Genomic DNA, 10,579 nt, shown 5'->3' with positions numbered 1-10,579 from the left:
TTCCCCAGCCCGACCCATCCATTTGGCCGAGCTCCTCCTCTCTCCCATGGCGTGTTAGAGGTGAGGTGCTGCCCATTTTTCCCAAAATTTGTGAGGATTTCACCCATCCAAGTGCCCCAAAAGGTTAGCAACTTCTTCCACTCTTCTTTCACGGGGTTTATTCTTCCGTTTCATGCTTTCTAGATAAAGAAAATAGTGAGTTTAAGATTGAGGAAAAATGATCATGATTTTTCAATTTGTTCATTAATTTGAGCAAAGTAGAATTGATTTGTTGCTTTTTAGAGAAGGTTTACTAGATAGTTTGACTATAACATATTTAGAATAATTTTTTTAAAATTATTTCATGGGGACATGTGTATATGTTATTATGTCAAATTTTTAGGATGAGGGAAAATGAGCATGATTTATCAATTTGTTCATTAATTTGATCAAGGTAGAATTGATGTTTTTTTACTTTTTAGAGAAGATTTACTATATAGTTTGACTATGACACATTTAGAGTAAATTTTTCGAATGATTTCATGGTGACATGTGTATATGTTATTATGCCAATTTTTTTTTCTATTTAGTTTAGATTTACTAGATAGGTGGCCTATGACACATTTACAATATTTTTTTCGAATTACTTCATAGTAACATGTTAGGGAGAATGAGCATGATTTTTTTGCTATTTAGTTTAGAATTGATTTTTGTTTTTTATACAGTAATTAATTACAGATGGACCGGCAATGGATGTACGGCATCCGGAGCACCTCGGCGTGGATTCAGGGTTTAGATTCTTTTCTTAAGGCGGCAATGACATATAGGTCGCCAAAAGGTTAAATGTGTTGTCCATGCAGTGTTTGCGAAAATAAAAAGGAATTCCGGAAAAGAGATACTCTATGGAATCACCTGGCCGAGAATGGTTTCATGAGTAACTATAGCCTTTGGACCAAGCACGCGCGAAGTTGGAGTTATGATGGAAAATAATAAAGAAGATGACGATGGTGATAACAACCTTCCAGATTGGGCATGGGTTCATGAAGTAGGCTTTCAAGATGAACCAATGGATGAGGGTGAAGCAAATGTTGCACAAGAGAAGCCACCTTGTAGCAGCACCGTTCAAATTAAACCGGCTTAAATGCACTAACCATCATCTTAATACTTAATCAAGTTACTGTGCACTTAAAACGGTGTAACCTGACAGGCTGTCGGGTAAAATCCCGATTAAACTACTGTACTCCAGGATCACAATTGCACTTAGACCCGTACGAAGACGAGCACAGGTGATACCAGCATACAGAAATCTTCAAATTAATTTACAACACTGGTTTTACATAAAAGCCTTAAAACAAGCGACAGAGTTTAAAACACAGCAGAAGTTTAAAACTGAGTTCGAAATACAATACGATAGCTACGACGACGATAAAAGGTGAGCTCCACATCCTGCCCACCGATGTGACGCTAACCTGCCCAATCTTCACGGGGAAGACGGGGCCCACTCGACGGTCCAACCCGGAGGAAGCGGCTGTCCAATCCAGGACGCACAGATCTCCTCGAAGTCCGCAGGGACACAACCTGCTCAGAAGGGTTACAACAACAACCCTGAGTATACTAATACTCAGCAAGGCTTACCCGACTCTGGGTATACTTAGCCCATTACCTAGACATGCAAAGCTTTTTGGCTCTGAAGTTCTTTTGCTGAAAAGCTGCTAGAAGTGAATCCTTACTTTCAATATTTTAGCTCCGTTTAGTATCTCAAGTATTAACTAAGTTTGCCTAATCATCTAGAGCACACATGGTAGGTTAGATTAATTCTTCAGAACAACAGGTAAAGCATTCCATCGCTACCTTTCAATACTTATTCCACTTCTTACTACGATGTGACGCAGTGACCAAGGTTCTCTTAACCGAGAGGGACGGCGAATCGATCCGATTTAATCTTGCAAGGTGGACCTAACTCACACGACACATGTAAGCCCCGCCGGGCCATGCGCGTCAACTGTTCCCACATTACCACGGCATCTGAACTACGCCTGCTAAAACCCAGGTGATGGGCCCCTCGCGGTGAACTCCCGGAGAACTCGGAGGCGGCATCCTATCCAACACCCGCCAACTCCCACGCCCAGCGTAGCATGGCGGAATTCAAATCACCGCTGTAATGTGGTACACAGCTTACCGGTTTCGACTACCTCCTACTTCCGGTATGTGGTTAGTACTGTTCAAACTCGGTCATCAGGGCCAACAACGGTACGGTCCTCAATCGACACAGGCGGGAGTTCATTTTCTCACATAAACCAACTCATTCCCGCCCGGTCTCCAATTCTTTTTACTCAACAACGTATTTCCAAGCCAAAGCTAAGGGATCAAGATCCTAAACTCGCGAGTGACAGCAATCACTCGACTTCTACCGAAATCCTATTTAGCAAAGCATTTCTATCGACACCTGCATACTAGTACAGGCCCACGGTACCTAGGGAAAACATGCATACTATGGTTCCATTCAACTCCTAGAACATAAATGCACAATACTTAAATAAACATTGAATAATTTTAAATTATGGTTATGCTCCGGGGCTTGCCTTGCAGGTCAGCGGGGTTAACTAGGTCTCCGGGGGCGTGCTCAACGGCGTCCTCCTGCTGCGCTCCTGCTCGTGGCTCCTGGACCGGCTCAGCAACTAGCTCGTGGACAGCGTCGTTCGTGGCGTCTACACGAATAAAATATGCCATGCAACAGTTAGGATACAGAGTAATGCATAAGAGCTTATGATGCGAAAACAAAGTTTAAACATTTAGCCTGAAGTGTTTCCTTCGAAAACAACTACTAAAACGACTTAGGTTAGCATGGATTAACAGGAATTTGCTTTGCATGCATGAAACAATTAACTAACCCTAGCAAGCAAACGAAGTACAAATAGATCTACCCAAAAGCGCATAGCAACAAGCCATGAAACTTTTACAGTGGACTAAACATGAAATGAGTAATCCACTGCGAATTTCCCATAATTTTTAGAGCAACAGAAAAAGTGGTACAAAATAAACTACCTTAAACGCAAACTGAATTTTTCAGCAGAGCAAAAGTGGTATTTCACATGCACAAGTATTTTTCCTCAGAAGCTTGTGATTTTAGAAACCTAACAAAATTGGGTTTGCAATTTTTGGATTTTTCTACAAATTTCTACACTTTTTGGAAGGTTTCAGCCAATACAACTAAATAACTAAAAAAAAACATAAAAGGGGGAAAGGGGCTGACAGCCGGGCCCACTTGCCAGTGGCCCAGCCCGCCCCCCACTCCTCTGTTTCGCCCGCACAGGGAGGGGCGCGCGGCCAAGGCGGGCCAGCGGCGGCGCGACACCGGCTCCCGCCGGCGGAGCCCGGCCGGCGGAGCGGCGCGGCCCGGTCGCAGCCAGCGCTGGGCGGTGGGGCAGGGCTCGCGCGGGTAGGCGCAGAGGGAGGGGACTCGGGCGCGCAGCAGTCCGCGATGGCGCCGAGGCAGGGGCGGGGCGGCGCGGAGGCTCCCCGCCGGCGGCGGGGTCGGCCGGCGGCGCGGCGGTGCGGTGAGGGCCAGTGGCCCCAGGCGGCCCTAGGGCTCGCGGCGACGCGGGCGGGCATGCGCAGGAGCGGCCCCGCGGCGTGCACTGGCGGCGGCGTGCGCGGCTCGGAGCGGCGGTGCGGCGGCGTTCCGGCCACTGCGGCGCACGGCGGCGGCGGGAGCGGGCAGCATGAGCCTCAGGGAAGCCAAGAGGCCTAGGGGCGCATGGTAGGTGGCCGCGGGCGGGAGCAAGGAGCCCCGGCGGTGCGCACGAACGGCGCCCAGCGCGTTCGCGGCGGCGCGGCGGCCAAACGGCGGCGGCGCAGAGTGTATTCGGGTGGGGAAAGCGTCGGAGAGTTGGAGGATGCCGCGATTGAGCTCACCAGGGTTCGATTTGAGGTGGAGGATGGCCGGAAGAGGTAGCTCGACGTGAGGGGCGAAGCTCGGGGCGGAGCTTGATGAGGGCAGCAATGGCGGACGACGTCTGGGCTTGACTTCGGCCGGGGTAGGGCACAGCCGTGCTCGTGGAGGGATGGAGGAGCTTCGGGGTGAGGTCGCGCAGCTCGGAGTGCGACGGATTGAGGTGGGGCGGCGAGGGTTGGCCGGAGCGACGAGCGACGACGATTTCGCTCGGTTCTGCTCGCTCGAGCTCGACCTAGCTCAGAGGAAGGAGGAAGGAGGATTAGGACGGCCCGGGAAGCTTCGAGGCGTCCGTGAGAGGAGAAGAGCGGCGCCGGGCGCGATTGCCGACGCGTGGACGCGCTCGCCGGCGACCACAGCGGCGGTATGGGCGTCGGGTTCACAGTGACGAGCAGGAGAAGCACTGTTTACTCGTTTGAATGATTTTAGCTCGAATTTGAACAGTTGAAACTCCAAATTTCATATGGGAACATGAAATTTGGCCAATACAAAAGTTGTAGAGAAAAAGAAGATCTACAACTTTTGTTTTGGGCGAAAGTTGATTCGAAGCTCCGATCAAGGACAAAAACGAGATCGAACATAGCTAAGTAGATGTTTACTATGCAAACACGATTAGCGTTAACGACGAATTTGAGTCCACACTTAGCGAGTTAACTCATGATTAGCGAGACGATTAACACAGGGGTGTTACACACCTGACGAGCTAGGACAGGCGTTGCTTGATGCAAAGAAAGACAGTGAGACTGTGAAGGAGGCATTAAAGTTCTAGAAGTGCGTATAAATGGGCCATCGCCGATTCCTTCCTACCGATCACCCCCTAAGAACCGAAGGGAAGCATTTCAAAGGAGAGCCCGAAACTCGTCCTAAGCCTCTGTTTCGTAATGGAAAGCGTGTTCTCGATGATCAAGGATGTGAAGGTAGTATTTAGAAAGGGTCCCGGTAGCCAACAGTATCAAGGTCCCGTCTGGGTACTCCTCAAATATACAGGGCAAAATAAACGTGAAAGAGAAGAAAATCCAAAACTTGAAGTCCCATGACTGCCATGTCCTGATGATATAATTCGTTAATTTATTTCAATTACTATTATTATTGTGTTGATATAATTAACAATATGCTAAAAAAATTAAGATATAATTTTTTGCTATACTATTCTAATTATTAAGCCTATTATGAATAAATTAATCAATATTAAAAATTTATTATAAAAAGGAATTGGCAAGGCCAATTTTTGTTTCCCGACGGATGAAACAAGTTAGTGTCGGCTGGTAAAACTAGCCAGCACTAACGTGCATTAGTGCCGGCTAGTTTTACCAGCCGGCACTAACTTGTTCCGCTGACGTCACGGGGGGCACGATAGTGCCGGTTGATAAGGCCGCACTAACCTAGCCACTGCCCCAACAAATTCCGTTCCTTCTCTCCCACACTTCACCAATTTCAGATCGACGTCGCCCCTGCTCCCGCGCTCGCCCGCGTGCACCGCCATCCCCGGCCGCGCGAGGGTCCCCGGCCGGCCCTCGCCCCGCGAGCTCCGCCGCGCGTCGCGTCGTCATCCTAGCCCGCGCTGCCGCATGCCTCGTCCCCGGCGGCCGCCCCGACGCCCTGCCCCCGCCGCCCCGACCTCGTCGCCATCGGCCGTCCCCGGCCCTTGAGGTCCTCCCCCGCCGTCCCCTCGAGGTCATCCCCCGCCGTCCCCGGCCAGCTGCCCCCATGCCACCATGACCTCGCCGACCTTGCCTGCGCCGCCGTGCACCTCGTCGTCGTCCAGGCCCTGCCGCACGCCTCGTCGTCGACCTCATCCAGTCCGCGCCGCCGTGCCTCGTCGTCCTCGCCCGGTCCGCGTTGCCGCCCCTCCTCGTCCCCGTTGATGTCCCGGCCGCGCCCTGCAGCTTTTTTTTCTAGGTATTTGATTTTGATGTTCAACTCACTGATTAAACCTTTTCAGTTATATGCAGTTTGAACATTTCATTAAACCTTTTCAGTTCTATTACAGATTCACTACTGAATGTCAACATGTTTATTGATTATTGGTCCATTGTTGTAATGTGAACTGAAATTAAGTAATGCATTGGTCTTTCTTAGATGCTAGTGTCATTTTCATCAGATATATGTCTTTTGATATCCAAGTTGGATAAAGTTCTTTGACAAACCTCCCTGTCATGAATGACAACTACCACTCGTGTCTACATGCTTGGTCCCTCACAGGAAATTCAAGTTATTGCTTGTCTGGACATAAATAGTATCTTTGGTATTAGGAGAATTGGTTCATTTCAATTACTAATGTTTACTGTGGAAAATTATCATACTTTTTATAATGTGTTGACAGCAGGCACATTACAAATAGCATATGGCTACCCTCTAGTGATAATCTGGCTTCTGGCACATGTATTTATAAGTTTGTTGCCATTCCCTTTGCTAAACATTAATTTCTCTATTGAATTGAACAAGTGATTCCTGAAGCTATTTAGTTTTTTTAGGGCATTCTGAAGCTATTTGATTGATTATATGATGAAGCCCGCTGATTCGTCTTCAGGAGCTGTATTGGTTCCATGCTTATGTGCAAATTATTCTGTTTGGCAGATTTCGTTGTGGGATCATATTATACCGGACAAGGAACATGCAAATCTGCAACTAGAGGTGAAGAGCAAGTATCCTCTAATTGACCGGGTAAAGTTTTTTCTCCCCTTCTTGCATCTCGGCTAGCTACTACATTGCAACCGCATGCTGACTGCTGAGTTTTTCTTGACAATTATTGGATAGTACAACAAATGGACCAATAATCAATAAACATGTTGACATTCAGTAATTCTCATTCGTAATAAACATATGGAAAATTCTATATCGTAATCCACATTTGCCCATAGTGTTGGAGACATAAGCAAGGAAATAACTTATCTGGATACTACATATGCGAGTGGATCAACAACTATGCAAGTGAAAAAGGGCAAATGACACAGGAGGCATTCAATGTATGTGAGCACAATCATATCTGCTCATTATTTTAATTTATTATTTTTTATTCTCATGTTTTTATCTGAAAATGTCACAGCATTGGAGGATGAAAGAAGAACTCATTGAAATGGCTCGGGTTAGGGCGATTCAAGAAGCTATGTGCGGATTTCTGCTCAATGAAGTCATAAATCCTAAGGGCGAATTTCATGGCAATCTCCGTACAAGCGTTGCCAAAGAAGATCCAAAGACGAGGAAGCTGATATGTTATTATAGTTGATGCTTAATAATTTGTAATATCTCAAGTACTTTTGAACTCCTAATTGTTCCATATATGAACTCTATATGTATGAACATATTATATATATATATAATATTATTAGTGTGATATGCGGTCCTAATATTAGTGTGCAATACGGTACTAATACGGTCCTAATATTAGTGTGCAATATGGTCCTAATATGGTATAAATAAATATGCATAGCAATATGTATAAAAACAAAAAGAAAAGAAAAATAAAAAAAATATTTAGTGCCGGCCAGTAATACGGGCCGGCACTAAACTTGCTGCTTGGGACCGGGCGGGGTCGCGCACGTTGGTGCCGGTTAGTGTTTCGGCCCGGACTAACCTGTGCACACACTACTGGAAAAACGCATATTCGTCCGTGACCGTTAGTACCGGTCACGGCTTTGCCCGGTACTAACGTGCAAATTTAGTACCGGGCCAAAGGAACAGTGGCCCTGGGAGCCTATTAGTACCGGCTGGTGGCTCCAGCCGGTACTAAAGTCCGCCACCAACAGGCTCTGACATCCGCCACCGACAGCTAGTGACAGTTTAGTACCGGCTGGAACCACCAGCTGGTACTAAACTGCCGCGAGGAAATTTAGTACCGGCTGGTGGCTCCAGCAGGTACAAAATGTGGCGCGTTAGTACCGGCTGGAGCCACCAGCCGGTACTAATGCGCCCACTATAAATTGGCACCCTTCTTCCTCCCCGAGCCCGAGCCAGTACCATTTCACCAGAGAAGCTCGAGCTCGGGGTTGTTCTTCCCTTAGAGAGTTGCCGCCATTTGTTCTAGTTTTAGTGAGTGTTCTAGTTATCCAAGTACGCCAAAGGTTTGCAACTTCATCCTCTCTTCATTGATAGTCTTTATTCTTCATTTTATGCTCCATAGTTAGAGAAATGTGTGACTTTTAGAAATAGTGAGGATGAGTATGATTTCTTTGATTTATGCAATGATTTGAGATATATATAGAACCGATGACTTGAATGTGGGAGTAGGTTTATTGGCTAGGTTGAATATGAAAAATTTATAGACATATTTTTCAATCATTTTCTATATATTACAAATGACCTAGCACATTTTTTATTTTTAGATTCAGATGAGCATGTGGATAGTAGAAATTTTTAGAATGAGTGTAGACAAAACATGTGATTGTAGTAGATATAACCATAATGTGGATAGTTAATTTTTTATAATGAACTAATGAAAGAATTATAATAGATTTTTTTATTATGAATTGATTATTTTGACACTCTAGTGATGTATTTATTCAGGCTCACATTGAAACTATCTATAAGCTAAAAAAATCTTTATTTCGAAACAAGTATACGTCGTTAATCTCCATCCAATAGTGAGGACACTACCTTTCAGGGAAACACTATGCAATATATGGACGTCGCGAATCGGCTGGTCGCATCACCAGCACTTCCGATTGATACGAAGACAGCATTTGACGCAGTCAGCGTGGCTGTTGTTGCACTGAGAGCATATTAACGAGCACGCTGCATGTGCCTAGTGCTGTGTTCCTATTAACCGAAAATGTTGGTGCTACGACTGGCCGATTGGTGACATCCTTGTACCGCACTATGCCCCCCCGAAAAGCATTGTCATCACCGCAGGGTCGAGGTTACCGACATATACATTTTCTGAAATAAAGTTTTTTTTTCTTCTAGATGGTTTCTGGATATTGAAAAGAGTGTTCTCCTGGAACTGAATGGTGTCAAAATAATTAGGAGTTATAGAGATTTATTTCAATTAATTAGAGATTTCTCTCAATTAATTTTTTCAAGTTTTTTTGATTGAGAATTAATGTGATTTTGCATTGTAATTCAAAGACACTTACTAGCAAGTGTGAAATGTAAACGAAGTAGTGTTGCTATTGGGGCATTAGTCACATTGTGCCTGCTCTGTCACAGTTCTTTCTAGACCCTTCATTATGTAGATAGGGTGAGGTCAAGACCGACGAAGAATAAGGGCTTACAGAGAGCTGTGACATAGCACATCACACAATGATGATTAATACCTCAATAGCAACTCTAATTTCATTACATTTCAGACTTCATTGTAAGTGCCTGTGCAATTCGAATATGAGGATATAATGATGTACATATTTACATTGTAATTGTAAGAGTTTTTTCAATCAATTTGCAAATTAATGTGATTTATTTTAATTAATTTATTCAGATTTTATTGTAGTTGTAAGAATTTATAATGTTGTAAAAAATAATAGTGTTTTCCAGTAAAATATGGCTTCAGCAGCTGGAGGGAGTGTCACCGGTGGGGGTGATCGTTGTGGAATGTATGTGTCGTGGAATAAAATGTGTATGTGTTGTGGAATCTAATATGTGTTGTGGAATGCATCGTTTGGTATTTGTTATATATTTAGTTGCATTATTTTAGCACTCTAATGATATATTTATTGGGGCTCATATGGAAACCATCGAGAAGTTTGAAAAATGTATGTTTCGGATCATAAATATGTCGTTAACCTTGATCCTTCGGTGAAAACTATGATATTTGGGGCTAGAATCGATATCCACGATGCGGTGCGGTATATATGAGGACGCGATGAAGGAGTACGGTCTTGGTCCCAATAATGAAATTCTTGATGGTTTTAGAGGAAGTGACCCTGAAACAAAGCCTTTGCAACATGTATTTATTTATTTAGACTTCTATTAATTTTGTATTTCAATGTTAAATTCGCCAAAATGGCTTTTGTATTTCATTATGTTATGTGCCAATTTAAATGATATGAATACAAGTAAAATAATGTTGTTACTTAATTCAAAATTGTAGATAGATGGACCGACAATGGATGTACGGCGACCGGTGCACCATGGCGTGGATTAATGGTCTAAAGTCTTTTCTCAATGCGGCGGAGGCCCACAAGTCATCGAAAGGTTTTATGTGTTGTCCGTGCCGCGTTTGCCAAAATAAAAAGGAATACTCTAAGAGGAGCACTCTACACGCTGTAACACCCGGTTTATAAAAGTACATAAACCGAGCAATCATATACGTGCCAGGATCGAGTCACACGTATATACAACAGAATAAACAGTATATCATAGCACATATCACGTAAAAAGATATAATAAATCGAAATACGAATGTTATTTATTACATTAATGACAAAATGTCTGATATAGCGGAAGCGAAGTACAAATACGATGAAAGACTCTCCGAAAACTGAAGCAAGGCGCCACAGGGACGTCGACTGGGAGACGAACACCTAGAAGTCCTCGTAGTCCTGGTAGCGCTGGACGAACTCCCTCGTGTCGGCAGGAACTGAGCAGCAGTAGCGTAGCCAAGAGGAAAAAAAAGTAGAGAGGAGGCAAGAGTGAGTACACATCCTGTACTCAACATATAACACAAACTATGAGGCTCTAAGGTTGGCTGACTCAACTGCATTAGCTTTTAAG

The sequence above is a fragment of the Panicum virgatum genome, chromosome 3K (genome assembly GCF_016808335.1).
Source record: "Panicum virgatum strain AP13 chromosome 3K, P.virgatum_v5, whole genome shotgun sequence".
NCBI lineage: Eukaryota > Viridiplantae > Streptophyta > Magnoliopsida > Poales > Poaceae > Panicum > Panicum virgatum.
The sequence above is the reverse complement of the archived record's forward strand: the minus strand, read 5'-3'. Positions refer to the sequence as shown.